General features: G+C 45.8%; 1 protein-coding gene across 2 annotated transcripts in view; it reads left to right on the top strand.

Annotated features, from left to right (window-relative positions):
* STPG2 (sperm tail PG-rich repeat containing 2) overlaps positions 1 to 17,355 on the top strand; it is a 446,863-nt gene that overhangs the window by 418,088 nt on the left and 11,420 nt on the right. The window lies entirely within an intron of this gene.

Genomic DNA, 17,355 nt, shown 5'->3' with positions numbered 1-17,355 from the left:
GGGGTGAGAAGACCCTCTAGGGCGCGTGGGGCACTCCTTTATAAGGTAGCATTCCTGCTTACAGTAGGCGCAGCTCTTTCCACAAGCATTTAGCCTTCCAGTGCCCTTCCTGCCCGCACAAAAAGCAGGAATCAGAGTTAGGTCGAGGATTCACCCCAGGTGCTCCTAGACCCTGTTTTTGGCTGGAGAACTTTTTATAAGAATTTTGCATGGTTTAACTTTGCAGGACCATAAGTTTAGATTCTGTTTCATCCTTCTTTCTTTCAAGCTGCTGATGAAAATGCTGAGCAGCAGCTGCTAAAATACCTTCTAAATTTTTTTTTTAAAGTTTAACTTCTCCTGGGAGTCCTTAAGACCCCCTAGTATACCAGTTCCACTTCTGCAAATATTTACATGTCGACAGATTATAATGTACATACATATAAGCAGCAGGAGTGCCTTTTGGTGGGATTAGAATCCCTTTGGATTCACTAGTCCCCATTCTTACTTCAGCTCCCCATCACTCAAGCCACTCACACAAGGGAACGCTTATCAGGATTACCACGGTTCTAACACCAATGGCCTCTCTACCTGCCCTGGGCAGGGGAAATAGGAGTAGGCTTTCGCTGACCTGCACTACAGCAGGTACCTACAAGGGAGGAGGTAAAGGATGGGATGGGTTTCTCTCCGGATAACCCGCGGTCCCCGTACGCCTGTCGCCAGCCCAGAGCACCAGCCTTTAAGCCAACGATGCCTCTGAAGCTATGGACCCAGCGGTACGGTTTCCTGGGGGCTTCCCTCCTCTCCGAGAAGGGAAGGGAGCTTATGGCTCCAGTGGGCAAAGAAAGGGACCCTGCGGTCCTGGGAGGACAGTGCTTGAAAAGCGGTCACAGGATCATAGGTCATGGAAGGGAAGGGAAAAAGGACGGGGAAACACACAAGCACCCAACAGGCTAGCCACTTACCAAGGCCTGCCAGCTGGGAAGTTTCACAATCACTCCAAGCTCAGCTGTGGGGCTTGCTTTCGAGACACTCCCGGTCATGAGCTTTCGCTTCGCAGGAGGCTCGGGGCGTCTTCCCACAGCTGTCACTCACGCTCTCTCACACACACACAGGCACGTTTCTTGACACAGCTGTCAAGGCGAAGAACCTCAGAACCCCGGATCCCCACCAAACCTACTAGGAAGGGGATCCCCGATCAACTCCCAGGGCATGGAAGCCCAGGAGTGGATCAGGACTCTCCGGACCGAAAGGAGCGTGGTCCGTGGGCTGCCGGCAATACCTTTGAAACCTTAGGAGTCTTTGGAAAGGCGTCATACCTTTAAGACTTACATAACCTGGAAACCTCAGAGAAAGGGCGTAGACTACATAACCTGGAAACCTCAGAGAAAGGGCGTCAGGTCTGTCTGATGGCTAAAAGTTCGAACCCAGCTTGTGACTTACCCCAAACCGGAGCCTACAGACCAGTCCTCTGCCAAGCCCCGGTAGAGATTTCAAAAAGTTTCTTACCTTTTAATTGGGCCCTGGGGTTGGAAGGAAACTGCATGCGGTCCTCCGATCCAGGAGAAGCCCTCTCGTGGGTTCCCGGCCAATGCACCAAATTGTCTTGGAAAATGACCACCACCCAGTTGATTTGATCAGACAGCCTGAGACGCCTTTATTTCATACAAGCATATATGCAGGGAGAGACAGCATAGACCAAACGCAAGAGGCTGGCTGCTGCTCTACATGTTACAAATTTTCCCAGGCTTATAAAGGTTAAAACCGCAAAACGTAGCACGCTGATTACACATGTTATTTGCCTTATTTGGAATATAATGATAACAACCAAGCTGACCAATGAATTTTCCATCTATGGCAAAACCCCAATCTTCCATCTATGGCTTTTCCTGTCATTGTCTTTGCCAGTCAAGTCTGTGGTTTGACCGTTCTATTACTTTTTCTTATAACTCAGCTGTTATAACTTAACAGATCTCCTGGTTCCCCTTTACCCAATTCTAGTTCCTCTTTTTGGGGCCCTGACCACATCTTTTTGCCTCAGCGTGCCCTTTGTACAGAAAAACAAGTTTAGTAGGAGTTAAAACTCTTGCTTCTAGCTAAGGGCCTACTCTTACTTTATTTTCAGCAAAAAAAGCCTGGGGCCTTGGATAAGGTGGGGTCGGGGGGTTTCCCTATCACTCCCTTACCCTGTCCTTATCGGACGAGACTTCCCGGGATTTGATGGCCTACTCCCTGGGGACGAGGGAGAAGGAAAGAAGGACCCTGGGACCCAAAGGGTGGCCCAGATCGGGGACCCTCTCCCCACCTTCCACAAGTTTAGCCAGGATGTGTTCTTCCCACCGGGGAAGTCCAGGAAGACTCGGAGGGAACGGAGGGCCGATAAAAGAAGGGGGACGAGGATCCTGACACGGTACCTGACGCCTACACTGGCAGGGAAAAGAGGGGACTCAGCTGACAGCGGGACGGGGTCGGCCAACTACAACCCAATTGTTGGACCGGGTTCCCCAGGCGCTGTCCCTGAGGGGGAGATGGAGGTAGACCCCCTGAAATAGGGCCAATAGGGACCGCACGCGGGACTTCTGGTCAGGATCAGGCCTATGATCCCATATACCACAACGTTTTTAAGGAAGTAGTCGAGGTAAATGGGGTCCCAGTGGAGGGGAGAACTAAGGGCCCAGGGCCGTATTATATGATTAAAAAAGATCTTCTGTATAGAGTAGTCCGAGTCCAAGAGCAAGTCATCGAACAACTCTTGGTCCCCCGGAAGCATCAAAAAGCGGTAATGGATCTGACCCACAGTCATCTATTTGGGGCCCACCTAGGGATGGATAAGACCCTCGATTGGATTCTGCAGAGGTTTTTTTGGCCTGGTATTTATGCGGCCGTCCGGCAATATTGTTCCTCCTGTCCGGAGTGCCAAATACATGGGCCCCGACCATATTTAAGGGCCCCTCTGGTACCTCTGCCAATTATTGAGGTTCCATTCGAACGAATAGCTATGGACATAGTGGGGCCATTGGAGAAGTCGGCCCGGGGCCATCAATACATCCTGGTAGTACTAGATTATGCCACCCGATACCCCGAGGCCATCCCCCTATGGAATGCCATGTCCAAGACCATAGCCAAAGAGTTAGTCCAGATATTCTCCAGAGTAGGGATACCTAAGGAGATCCTGACGGACCAAGGGACCCCTTTTGTTTCTAAACTGATGACGGACTTGTGTACCATGCTCCACATACGGACCCTCAGAACATCGGTCTACCATCCCCAGACCGATGGCCTCGTTGGACGTTTTAATAGGACGTTGAAGAGCCTGTTACGGAAGGTGATTAGCTGTGACGGAAAAGACTGGGATGCCCAGCTACCTTATGTACTGTTTGCCGTATGGGAAGTTCCTCAGGCTTCCAATGGATTCTCCCCCTTCGAGCTGTTATATGGTCGACACCCCAGGGGCATACTGGACCTGGCTAAAGAAGACTGGGAAGAACAGCCGAACCCGGAGAGAAACATTGTAGAACATGTGCTGCAAGTGAAAGACCGAATAGCCCGAGTCACCCCCCTTGTGCGCGAACACATGGAGAAGGCCTAAGGGACGCAACGGACGTACTATAATCGTCAAGCACGGTCCCGGAAGTTCCAGGTGGGGGACTGGGTGATGGTGCTCATACCCACGGTGGAGAGCAAGCTCCTGGCCAGATGGCAGGGGCCCTATGAGGTAATCGAAGCCATAGGAGAAGTTGACTATAAGGTCCGGCAGCCAGGTCGCCGGAAGCAGGAGCAGATCTACCATATAAATCTGCTGAAACCTTGGCGGGATAGAGAAGCTCTGGTAGCTGCGCTGGGGGCACCATACCCTAAAGGCGATCAGCCCAACCTGGTAGGAATATGCCCGGAGCTGACCCCGGAACAACAATCTGAAGTGGTCAGCCTGATCAAACGCAACCAAGATGTGTTCTCGGAAAAGCTAGGCAGGACTACTGAGGTTCACCATCACATCTTCACAGAACCTGGAGTGAAGGTGCACGTCAAGCCATACCGGATCCCGGAGGCCAAGAGAGAAGAGATTACGAAAGAGGTCAGGAAGATGCTGGCCTTAGGAGTCATTGAAGAGTCTCATAGTCAATGGTCCAGTCCCATGGTTTTAGTGCCTAAGCCAGACGGCAGTATGAGGTTCTGCAATGACTTCCGCAAGCTAAACGAGGTGTCCCGATTTGACGCCTACCCTTTACCCAGGATAGATGAGCTGATTGACAAACTGGGAAAAGCCCGTTTCATGTCTACCCTTGATCTTACTAAGGGTTATTGGCAGATCCCCCTGGCTAAAGCCGACAAGGAGAAGACGGCCTTTGCAACCCCAGAAGGACTATATCAGTACACTGTTCTTCCCTTTGGATTGCATGGGGCCCCCGCTACCTTCCAGCGGCTGATGGACAAACTGTTACGATCCCATGGGGAGTACCCTTCTGCCTATCTTGATGATGTCATCATATATAGCCCTGACTGGGAGACGCACCTAAGAAAGGTAGAGGCAGTCCTGGATACCCTGAGAAAGGCCGAACTGACTGCAAATCCCTCCAAATGTTCGATCGGGTTAGCTGAGGCCAAATACCTTGGATATATTGTGGGGAGGGGCGTGGTGAGACCCCAACTCAACAAGCTAGACACCATACAGAAGTGGCCCCGACCACTCCGGAAAAAACAGGTCCAAGCATTCCTGGGACTCGTGGGGTACTATAGATGTTTCATTCCCTACTTCGCCACCAGGGCATGCCCATTAACGGACCTGACCAGGGCTCGGGGCCCAGATATAGTAAAATGGTCTGCAGAGGCCGAAGCCGCTTTTGCAGATCTGCGAACGGCCCTCTGCACAGGCCCCATACTGATAGCCCCAGACTGGAGGGAGGAGTTTATCCTGCAAACAGATGCCTCTGAAGTAGGGCTGGGGGCGGTGCTTTCACAAATGGTCAGAGATGACGAACACCCCGTCCTCTTCTTCAGTAGAAAGCTCCTGCCTAGGGAATGGAAGTACGCCATAGTGGAAAAGGAATGCTTGGCGGTAAAATGGACCGTTGAAAGCCTCCGCTACTATCTACTGGGATGGAGGTTTACCCTGGTCATGGACCATGCCCCGTTGCAGTGGATGCACCAAAACAAGGACAAAAATGCGAGAGTAATGAGATGGTTCTTATCGCTTCAACCCTTCCACTTCACGGTGCGACACAGGTCGGGAGCCCAACATGGCAATGCGGATGGCCTGTCGAGGGTGCACTGCTTTCTGACCCAAGTAGCCCAACCCCGTAGTGTTGAGCGGGGGGGGGGGATATGTGGCAAACTCAGGACGCTTAGCTACAAAGAGAGGTGTAGTAATTAGCCCCAGAAGGCTTAACCGTGGAGGAATAAGGTTCAGCTGGAACAGGGGTTACCAGGGAGCTAATTAGTTTCAGCTGGCCCCAATGGCAGGAGACCTTTTTAAACCCTCCCTGGCAGGGAAGCAGGGGGGAGGAGAGAAGTAGAGTAGCTGCCAGCGAGTAGGGGCAGCTGAACTCTAAAACTTTTCTTGCAAGGCAGATTGCACTCTCCCCAGAAGGAGAGGACAACAGAACAAGGGCCTGACTGAGAAGGGATCAGCCAGACCCTGTGCGCGACTGTGAAGGGCTTTTGCTTTGCCCAAGCCTGTGTCTCCAAGGCTGAGAAGGACTGAGCTAGCAGAGGAGAGACAGGTACTTTACCACACCATTGATTTTAACATTTCAATCATAGACTCATAGACTTTAAGGTCAGAAGGGACCATTATGATCATCTAGTCTGACCTCCTGCACAATGCAGGCCACAGAATCTCACCCACTCACTCCTGTAACAACCCCCTAACCTATGTCTGAGCCATTGAAGTCTTCAAATCATGGTTTAAAGACTTCAAGGTGCAGTGAACCTTCCTGCAAGTGGCCTGTGCCCCATGCTGCAGGGGAAGGCAAACCGCCCCAGGGCTTCTGCCAATCTGCCCTGGAGGAAAATTCCTTCCCGACCCCAAATATGGCAATCAGCTAAACCCTGAGCATGTGGGCAAGAGTCACCAGCCATACACCCAGGAAAGAATTCTCCATAGTAAGTCAGATCCCACCCCATCTAACATCCCATCACAAGCCATTGGGCATATTTACCGCTAGTAGTCAAAGACGAATTAATTTCCGAAATTAGGCTATCCCATCATACCATCCCCTCCATAAACTTATCAAGCTTAGTCTTGAAGCCAGATATGTCTTTTTCCCCCACTAGTCCCCTTGGAAGGCTGTTCCAGAAATTCACTCCTCTAATGGTTAGAAACCTTCATCTAATTTCAAGCCTAAACTTCCGGATAGCCAGTTTATATCCATTTGTTCTTGTGTCCACATTGGTACTGAGCTTAAATAATTCCTCTCACTCCCTGCTATTTATTCCTCTGATATATTTATAGAGAGCAATCATATCTCCCCTCAGCCTTCTTTTAGGTAGGCTAAACAAGACAAGGTCTTTGAGTGTTCTTTCATAAGACAGGTTTTCCATTCCTCGGATCATCCTAGTAGCCCTTCTCTGTACCTGTTCCAGTTTGAATTCATCCTTCTTAAACATGGGAGACCAGAACTGCACACAGTATTCCAGATGAGGTCTCACCAATGCCTTGTGTAATGATACTAACATCTCCTTATCTCTACTGATGGTGTGTAGGCAATTAAATAATTACTTTTCTTCATATCCTTGAAGCAGTTGCCCACAGCTCCAGTTTCCTAACTCCACTAGGCAAGCAGGATGGACTGGTCCTTCACCACTACTGCAACCATGACCTCTTTGGGGCAAGAAGCACCAAAAAGTGCACTGGGAAGCTTAACAGCCTAGCATTTCCTTGGATGGTAAGTCTGGCTGTCTCCTATACAGGTGCAGTGCAGGACCGTGGAGTCTCCCTGTGCCTTCCCTCTCACCTGCACTGTTGGATCGGGGAAACCACATTTTATACTTATGTGTATGCAGTGGGCACACACACAAACCTAACATTGTCCATACGGATATATTTTCAAGAACAATTGAGGCTCCGTCTTGTGAAAATTGGACCCTGTGGTGCTACTACTAAAAAGAACTATCAGCTGCATCAATGGGTGTGGGTCCTTTGAATGACATTTCTAAGCAGATACATCCTGGCTGGTCATTAAAGATCCAAAGGTTCTCCACACTGGTGTGCAGTATTCTGTGCGCTGGCTGAATACCATCTTCTGACCCCCCTGAGGCTGCATTTCAATGTTTGCTGCAAGCAAATACGTGGAGTAAAATGGTTCTGATTATAACTCTGTGTCTACCCCTTTAAGTTAGAACTGCTGCAGAATTTCTGTTTTTGCTTCCCAAATTTCAGCTAGTTTTAGTTCAGAATTTTGTTTTCTTTCATTCTTCAGCCAAAATAATAATAATTATTAATAATAATTAATGTTTGAATTGGGATCTAACTTTTTAAAGGTCTAAAATGTAAGATGAAAAACATTCTTAACCCTTAATTTCTAGTCTTCACCTCAAATGCCTGTGCTGTTCTCTGTGACTAGGGCTCTAAGAAGTGACATACAGCATCAAATAGGCCAGAGCAGCCGTAAACAAGACATAAAATCCATCAGTCACTATGGGCTTGTCCACACTTCAAATGCTGCAGCGGCACAGCTCCACCACCGCAGCGCTTGAGTGTAGACACTTCCTACACTGATGTGCAGGGTTCTCCTGTCAGTACTGGTAGCCATCAACCAAGCACTGTCTACACTGGGGATGAGGTTGGCTGAACTGTGCTGCTCAGGGGTGTGGATATTTGACTCAGTCCTTTGTTCAGATAGCCTTCCCGTGGCCATGCTTATCATCTGAACAGCATCCAACACCTTTTTTGCACATGCATGAGGTTTTGATGGCCAAATCCATCTCCATTTCGCTAGGCAGGGTTTTTTAACTTCCTGCCCTTACTTGGCACCAATTTTAGTCTTCACCCAGGGCTACAGAAAAGCTTCACTGTCCTTTGCAAACAAAACTGAGTCAGAGGGTTTCTGCCTTCTTTGACGTCAGGCTGCTTTCTTAAAAAGGGAAGTGCTGCTCTCTAGCTAGCCACCTGCTGCACAATGCCTGATTCTTAAATCTAGGCCACAGTATGGTATGGGCCACCTTATTCAGGTGGCTGTATGGACTAAATTACATAGTGACTGTTCTTTTTCCATCTCTGATTCTATATGCAAGATGCACCTTGTGTAGACCTTTGCCCCAGTGCAAAGTGGATGTGATATGCTGCTATTCTGATGTGTTAGCATTCTACATCCACTCTATGCTGGGATAAAGGATTAGAGAATGTGCAAAGCAACAGTCAATCAAATCTACATTTGGCAGCAGTTAAGAGTTGAAGCTGGTTTTTCTGGGGAAAAAATAATGAAAATAAATGGTGTCCATTCTGCCAGTTCTTGTAACAGGCTCAAGCCTGAAGCAATACGAAAAGGCCAAGGTAGTGAAAATACAAATAAAAAATCAGGACATCTTATGGAACAGCCAGCCTGACCTTGTAACACAGCGACTGTAAATTTGGTTGAGCTTTGATATTGACTTTCAAGGGCTCTTTCTGAACCTGCCATTGTTAATATTTGGCCAGTCCACAGAAGAGAGGATTACAGCTCTTTAATTTTTGTTCTGAGTTTCTGACAAAAGAGCTGAGTGATTGTTTTAAAAGTAATCCCTGAGCATTTATCTTTGGCCTCCAGATAGCATAGGCTGTTGCTGAGCAAGGGAGCCACTAGGATATGTAAAATGTATTCATTTAAATACTGACAGGCTGCAGTTTAACTCTGACCTCATGATTAACTGGAGAAGGGAGGGAAGGGGGAATTTTCAGTGACTGCACAGGAGTTACATACAGAAATCCTGTTATAAATAACAGGATTTGAGCCTGTACATTTCACACATCACTTTGAAAATGCCCTCATTTATGTCTTATGCTAATGTCATCAAACCACCATGTTAGTAAATAAAAAATAAAATAATATTTTGTCAGTCTTCATTCCACGTGAAACTATGTTTGAAGATTAGATTATTTGAGCCTGGGCTCCCTTTGATTTCATTTCAGAAGAATCTAGATTCAGTGGAGATTAAAAATTCAAATCCCCCCACTCACGTCTCAACCTCCTTTGTTTCTTGTGAGTTTTTTCTCCAATAAAATATCACAGTGTAAACTGTGGCGATAAAGGCAGCAGCTCTAGGTGCTGTATGTATGTGTGGGAAGCACTAATGAAGAGGAGAAAGTTTATTTATCTTTGGTCTGGAAATCTAGTATGTGGCCTTGATTCTTGACATGGAGTGGTTAAGATGACCAAGGAAATACTATAACTTGAAAGTCAGTCAGTAAACAATCTTAGCAATGCAAAATGCTAACGTGATTGGACACTGCATGATTTTCAGCACCTCTTAGCAGAGTCCATATGAGAGAAAGGAGGGGTTGCTTTAGAATGTGTTTTGTTTCTGCCCCTAGAATTCATACACTGGATCCTAGCACCCCTGAAGTTCAGGGGAGTTCAGATCTAGGTTTTACAGTTCATGCCCATCTCTGTTGAATTGGTAAGTGTACATTTAGTCTCAATTTAGGCTGTAATTGACATGTATTCATCTCACATTTATCCATATCATCTCTGCTTTAGCACGCCTCCTGCCAGTAACCTGATTGGATAACTCCAACTCTACATAATGGATACTTACACTAATTGAAAAATGACTATTATTAATCCCCAAATTACCTCTTAGATTCACAAGTCAGTAGATTGGCCAGGTCTAGTATCGTTTTCTTTTTTTATCACAGCACAGTGTCTGTGTGTGTTTATGTGTATATGGGTACGTCTGCACTACAGGATTATTCCAATTTTACATAAACCGGTTTTGTAAAACAGATTGTATAAAGTCGAGTGCACTCGGCCACACAGAGCACAATAATTCGGTGGTGTGTGTCCATGTACTGAGACTAGCGTCGATTTCTGGAGTGTTGCACTGTGGATAGCTATCCCATAGTTCCCGCAGTCTCCCCTGCCCATTGGAATTCTGGGTTGAGATCGCAATGCATGATGGTGCAAAAACAGTGTTGTGGGTGATTCTGGGTAAATGTCGTCACTCATTCCTTCCTCCGTGAAAGCAACGGCAGACAATCATTTTGCGCCCTTTTTCCCTGGATTGCACTGGCAGACGCCATAGCATGGCAACCATGGAGCCCGTTTTGCCTTTTGTCACTGTCACCGTATGTGTACTGGATGCCGCTGACAGAGGCGGTACTGCAGCGCTACACAGCAGCATTCATTTGCCTTTGCAAGATAGCAGAGATGGTTATCAGTCGTTCTGTACTGTCTGCCGTGCCATTGTGAATTGGTGATGAGATGACGGTTATCAGTCGTTCTGTACCATCTGCTGCTATCATGGGTGCTCCTGGCTGGCCTTCGCTGAGGTCAGCCGGGGGCACAAAGACAAAAATGGGAATGACCCCCCGGGTCATTCCCTCCTTTATGTTGTATCTAAAAATAGAGTCAGTCCTGCCTAGAATATGGGGTAAGTGTACTAGAGAACCAGTGTATCAGAGAACCAGAGAGCACAGCCACTCCATGTCAGATCCCACAGAAATGATGAGCTGCATGCCATTCTAGGGGGTGTCCCTGCAACAACCCCACCCGTTGCTTCCCTCCTCCCCCAACCCTTCTGGGCTACCATTGCAGGGTCCTCCCATTTGTGTGATGAAGTAATAAAGAATTCAGGAATAAGAAACACTGACTTTTTAGTGAGATAAATTGAAGGGGAGGCAGCCTCCAGCTGCTCTGATAGTCCAGGCAGTATGGAATCTTTTCTTTAGACATGAAAGAGGGGTGGGGAGGGCTGATGGAGTTCAGCCCCCAGTTGCTATGATGAGGACAGTTACCAGCCGTTCTCTACCAACTGCCAGGAATAACCGGGAGTCATTCCTATTTTTACCCAGGCGCCCCTGGCTGACCTCACCTGAGGCCAGCCAGGAGCACTCATGGGCTGATGACGAAGACGGCCACCAGTCCTACTACACTGTACCGTCTGCCACCAGGGAAGGGAGGGGAGAGGATGCTGCTGTTCATTGCCCCAGCACCGTGTCTACCAGCAGCATGCAGTAGACATATGGTGACACTGAAAAGAGTCAAGAAACGATTTTTTTCCCTTTTCTTTCACCGGGAGTGTGTGCAAATTGACAAGATATACCCTGAACCACCCCGGACAATGTGTTTGACCCTACAGGCATTGGGAGTTCAGCCAAGAATGCAAATGCTTTTCAGAGACTGCGGGGACTGTGGGATAGCTGGAGTCCTCAGTCCGCCCTCCCTTCCTCCATGAGCGTCCATTTGATTCTTCGGCTTTCCGTTATGCTTGTCACACAGCACTGTGCTTTGGACTCTGTATCATAGCCTAGAGATTTTTTTCAAATGTTTTGGCATTTCGTCTTCTGTAACGGAGCTCTGATAGAACAGATTTGTCTCCCCATACAGCGATCAGATCCAGTATCTCCCGTACAATCCGTGCTGGAGCTCTTTTTGGATTTGGGACTGCATCGCCACCCATGCTGATCAGAGCTCCACGCTGGGCAAACAGGAAATGCAATTCAAAAGTTCACGGGGCTTCTCCTGTCTACCTGGCCAGTGCATCTGAGTTCAGATTGCTTTCCAGAGCGGTCACAGTGGTGCACTGTGGGATACCGCCCGGAGGCCAATACCGTCAATTTGCGGCCACACTAACCCTAATCTGATATGGTAATATCGATTTCAGCGCTACTCCTTTCGTTGGGAAGGAGTACAGAAACCGGTTTAAAGAGCCCTTTATATCGATATAAAGGGCCTCGTTGTGTGGATGGGTGCAGAGTTAAATCGATTTAACGCTGCTAAAATCAGTATAAACGCGTAGTGTAGACCAGGCCTGCGTGTGTATGTGTGCATTTTACTATGTTTCAGATGGAAGTGTCTATATTATGCTCCTACTGCTCTTAACACTTGCAGATAGAAGGCAATAGCATTCTTATGTCTTGTGTACCAAGCTGTCTGTGAATTCTGAGGGCTTCCAGTGGGAGCTGCAGCTGCTCGGCCCTTCTCAGAATCAGCCCCATTATCCATAATTTGTCACAGAAACAGAGCACAGAACACCAAAAATATTACAAGGGCTGTTGGAAAGCTCCTGAAGCCAAATGGTGTCATTACATCCTGATTTTACAGCACTAAATACATTTACTAAGCAACCATAGTTTGTTGCTTTGAGTACAACTGATTTTACATACAGGCATAGATAATTCTCCCTGGATTCTCTAGATGCCTCCATGGGCACCATTTTTCAGAAGTTTCCAGAACTCTGAGGGGCCATGACATGTCTCTCATGTAAATGTACTAGAGGCAACACTCTCAAAGAATTCCAGCTCTGAGTAAGTAAATCTCTTTATAACTCTAGCTTTCTCCAGGCCTTTATACAGGGAGCACCATTAAAATAACAACATAATAGCAAGATCAATATTGCTTATTTTCGACGATGTCCTTTATTTTGAACACAAGTATGGGATTGTCAGTTATACCAATTTGATTTTTGCTCTGGTTATGTAGCAAAGTGCTGCTATAATGAGTTTAATTAAGCAAAAATGAATGTTAGAGTAGGACGTTACAAAAGGTTGCTATGCACTGATACATCATAATTAAATGTATTTAGTGTAATAGTAGGAGTAATTTACAATCAAGTTGCTCACAACAAATGTTAATTGTTACCTTAAATGACAGGCTCTTTCAATTAAAAGGAAAACAAACCTAAAGCCCAGTTTAGCAAACCACCAGGACATTTGCTGTGAGAAGGAATGTCATGTCGTTTATTCACCAGGAGCTATTCAAATCAGGTGAAAATACCAAATGGGGTGGCTGGATGGGATTCAAATGTGCCTTATTCTGATGTGAAATTATTGCTGGTTGCTTTGGTGAAATGTATTTACGATTAGGGCAGTGACAGCTCATAAAATGCATAAAAGATGCCCAAGGGAACGCCCCATTGCTTAACTGTACAGGACAAAGCACTCAGAATTATAATATAGACTAGAATAATCCTGCACGGGCCAAGGGGAAGACCAGATGTCGTGTACATCTTAAGTATGCTGGTGAGTGCTTACGCTGAAGTCAATAGGACTATTATTGGTGTAAGTAGGTGACACAATGTTGCTTCTAATGAGCCCCATTTTTAAAATGCTGAGACCCATTTGTGATCACTGCAATAGTGAGCTACAGCATGTCCCTCCAAGACGTATGCGTGAAAATAGTATCTCGTGCAAGCAAATGGGTATTTGTACAGGAACAAATGTGCTCACGTGTTTACACGAATCTGCTCCCTTTCCTTTCTGTAGAAGTCTCCCAGCGAGCTCTTGCGGGCAGGATCTGTGTATCCCTGTGTGCTTGGAGAGCGTCCATCACATGCTGACATAATATATATAAATAATAATAATAGTTCCTTTCCAGCTCTAGTTTTTATGATTCTATGGAAGACAATTGCACTTAGTGTTCTTGGTGTGTGTGTGTGTGTGTGTGTGTGTGTGTGTAAGAGAGAGTGAGAGAGGACTGATCATTAAAACCAAAAGGAGAGGGCCCAGTTCTGTTCCCCTGGCAGACAATGGGCCTTTTGCCATCATCTTCAATAGCTATTGAATTGAATCCAGTGCTAGGGCAAATGTGTTAACAAAGGCAAAATCTTGCATATGCTAATGCAATAGGGAGGAGAATACAGAGAGGAAGAGATATCAATGCTATGACATTTGGATTCATTTGAGTCCTTTTCTCACACACAAACAAAACAAAGGAAAAAAAATTAAACTTAGAACTCTATGTATCTGGTTTAAAATGAACATTTTAGGTCAGGTTTTTTTTTTTTTTTTGTTTGGTCCCAGTTAGTTCTCCTAGTCTTCTAAACAATTCTGGGAGACAGGGATTAGAAGCAGCTGTAAGCCTGCATGTGTTCTGAAGGGCACAGCAGGACAATGAGGAATTTAGATATCATTCATTTTCTTTTCTTTCTCCCTCTCCCCCCGCCCCCCAGTTCAACATGGGAAATAATCAGTCATTCACAGTCGTGGAGAATGACCTCCTGCCTCTCATAGCCCATATCCAAAAAAGCTTTGGCAAAGCAGACCTGAATTCCAGCTCGCTCAGCACAGCTGGAAGTCACACTCTGCACCGTAGGACATAGGGATTCATGAATCATGGGCTTATACCGAACTATACACTGAGTACCTTCAATCGGTTGTCAGAAATACTGATTGACCACTTTCTGAGCACTCTATATATTTCCACTTTTGTTTTAATGCCTTTTTCAGTTTGCACAATGAGCTTATGGGATGTCACTGAAATCAAGTTCTTTTCTGATTAAAATCTTTTTTTTTTTTAAACCCAGCTTTGCAGAAGGAATGCTAGCCTGAAAGGCCCAGCATGGCAAAGATACATTCCTGATGATTTATGCAGCTTCACTTCCGTGATGATTATCCCAAATAAATCATGTTGGTATTTTCAGCAGTGATTTAGCTGCCCTTTACATTCATATAAATCTTCAGGCCAAGGAGAAAATTAGCCAAGTCCACACATTGATCTTGTGAGGTAAATTGCACCTAGGCAGCAGGGGCTCCATTGATAAACAATGAGGCAGTGCAAATAACTTATCAGTTTGCTTTTAATCAATGCTACTTCTCACAATGTATTATTCTAGCAGTGGGTCTAAATCACTGTGCACTGTAACTGTTGTTTTCAAAACCTTTTAATCTAATTGGAAAATCTTCCTTTCTACTGGTAATAAACACTCACTAAATTGTCTGCACCTAATTGAGCTGTAGTAATTTATGTTAGTTCCCCACTGCTTTTTCTCTCTTTAATCAGACAAACTGCTCTATGTCTTTAACTAATGAAATCTAAGAATTCACCCAGTAGATCTGATCCAATGTCTCCATTGAATACATCTTCATTAACACTGGCATATCCCACACCCTCTCTGTTCCGCTTCATCATTAGCTCAGAGTCGTACCTGTCATCAGAAGGCTATGGTCACTGCTTTATTTGTACAAATAAACAAGTGTTGGTCATGAACATAGCACCAAATTAGCATGGACCACGCACTAGATCATGGGTTCTCAAACTTCATTGCACCATAATCCCCCATCTGACAACAAAAATGATGACGTTGCCCCAGGAGTGGGGGACCAAAGCCTGAGCCTACCCAAGCTCTGCCACCCTGGGGGAGGTGCGGGGGGTCAAAGCCCAAGCCCCACTGGCCTGGGCAGGGGACCCAAAGTCGAAGCCCAAGGGTTTCAGCCGCAGGTCGGGGGCCTGTAACTTGAACCCCGCTGCCTGGGGCAGTGGGGCTCAGGCTTTGGCCTTGGCCTGGGGTGATGGGGCTCAGACTTTGGCCTTGGGCCCCAGCAAGTCTAAGCCAGGCCTAGCAACTCATTAAAATGGAGTTGTGACCTACTTTGGGGTCTCGACCCACAGTTTGAGAGCTGGAGTACTTGTGGCACCTTAGAGACTAACAAATTTATTTCAGTATGAGCTTTCGTGAGCTACAGCTCACTTCTTCGGATGCATAGAACTTTCTATGCACAGTTTGAGAACTGCTGCACTAGACCACTTAGCCTGCGAGGACCTAATAATAATAACACTGACGTCCTTTCCCAGGGAAGAGAAATAAACACTCTTGACTATGTGTGCTAGAAGTATTGCCAACTGCAGTATATATTCATAGTCTGGAATTTTTCCCCACTCTGTCTACTGATCAATCCAGATCACTAGTATGAGAAGAGATCCCCCAAGATACTCAGAACAATGGATCATTTCCAGATATACTTATGTTCTTGACAAGGTCCTAGTGGCTAATTTAAGGCATGTGTCACGTCAACAACTCAGTCAAAGCCTATAAAATGTGCTGTAAATTCATTGTGTTTGATCCTGAAGAAGTGCACCCATCCAGGCAGAATAATGACAAGCACTCAGTCATAATTAGAGCTGGTTAAAAATTTTCCAACAGAACAATTTCCACTGGAAAATACTGTATAATTACAATCAAAATTTCAGGCGGGACTATGTTAATTTCAATGAAATTTCATTTAATAATAGAAATGAAAAAAACCAACAACCAACATGTTTTGATATTGTCAAAATGGTCCATTTCAATGTATGCAGAATGTTTTTCATTTTGAAATTACTTTGTTTTGGAATGTATTATTTTATATTATACTTTTTAAATTTTCTTTTGTTTCACAGGAAATTTTTAAATTCTTTGGTTTAGTTCAGATTCAGAATGAAACAAATTTGGAAACTGTGGCATTTCCTGTTAAATGGAAATTCTGATTCCCACGCAGTTCTAGTCATCAGACGGTCACCACTTTTCCCGTTCTGATATGGTCCTGAAGTTGCCAGGGCATGATGCTGGACCAAGTTAGAGATGCCTTTTAAAAACAAATCTGAAAAATCCATGAGCCAAATTCAAACCCTGTGTATGTGGGTGCAACTCCATTGCTGACAATGGCATTCTCTCAGCCATCGGCAGGTCTGAATTTGCTTCTGTGTATTATAAAAGGAAACAAATTTCTATGACAGCTCCTGCCTCTCTCTTGCTATGCTCATCAGACCATGTGAGATTCTATGGAGCAGTTATTTTTAGTCATTGAACATAGGCAAATTTGCCACCGATATAACCCCATTAAGCCCAATTTCTTCTTGATTACAAGATCAATGCAAAAGAGCATGAGCAATGTGTTTATAAAGTCCCTTCACTGGCACTCAGACATGTCACTGGAAAACATAGCACACAGAGGATCAAACATCTCATAATAAAATTCCCCAGTAATATAATCACTGGTCCTAAGCTGCTGAATACTTGTTAATTGCCATCCATATGGCCTTCAGTGAGGATTGCCAACAGCAGCAGTCCAAAAAGATTTGGGGGAGGAGGGAAGGCCAGTCACAATAAATCTTTAGGTCTTCATGGTAGGCGTGGGATCAAAACTCTGGTAGCCATTTATATTACGTAGAGCCAAGGTCAAAATTGCATCAGCCAATGGGAAGTGTTCATTTTCTCTGACCATTCATAACGGTTGCCAATTACAGATTGTTAAGAGCCATCCTGTCAGTGCTGCTTGTTTTGAAACTGTTTTTTAAATCCCCAGTTGGATGAGGTCCCACCACTGTATCTAGCAACACTGCCACAAAACTGCAGCTCTGAGAAACAGCTTTAGCCCTGGAACATTCCTTTCAACTCCCTCCCCTTTCCACACATCACCCAATCATCAGCACACTTTGTTTCAAACCCTCTCTCTCCTGACATCTCTGTAGCTGCAGACCTTTG

This window comes from Gopherus flavomarginatus, chromosome 3, assembly GCF_025201925.1.
Source record: "Gopherus flavomarginatus isolate rGopFla2 chromosome 3, rGopFla2.mat.asm, whole genome shotgun sequence".
NCBI lineage: Eukaryota > Metazoa > Chordata > Testudines > Testudinidae > Gopherus > Gopherus flavomarginatus.
Note: the sequence above shows the minus strand (reverse complement) of the source record. Positions and strands in the feature narration are given on the sequence as shown.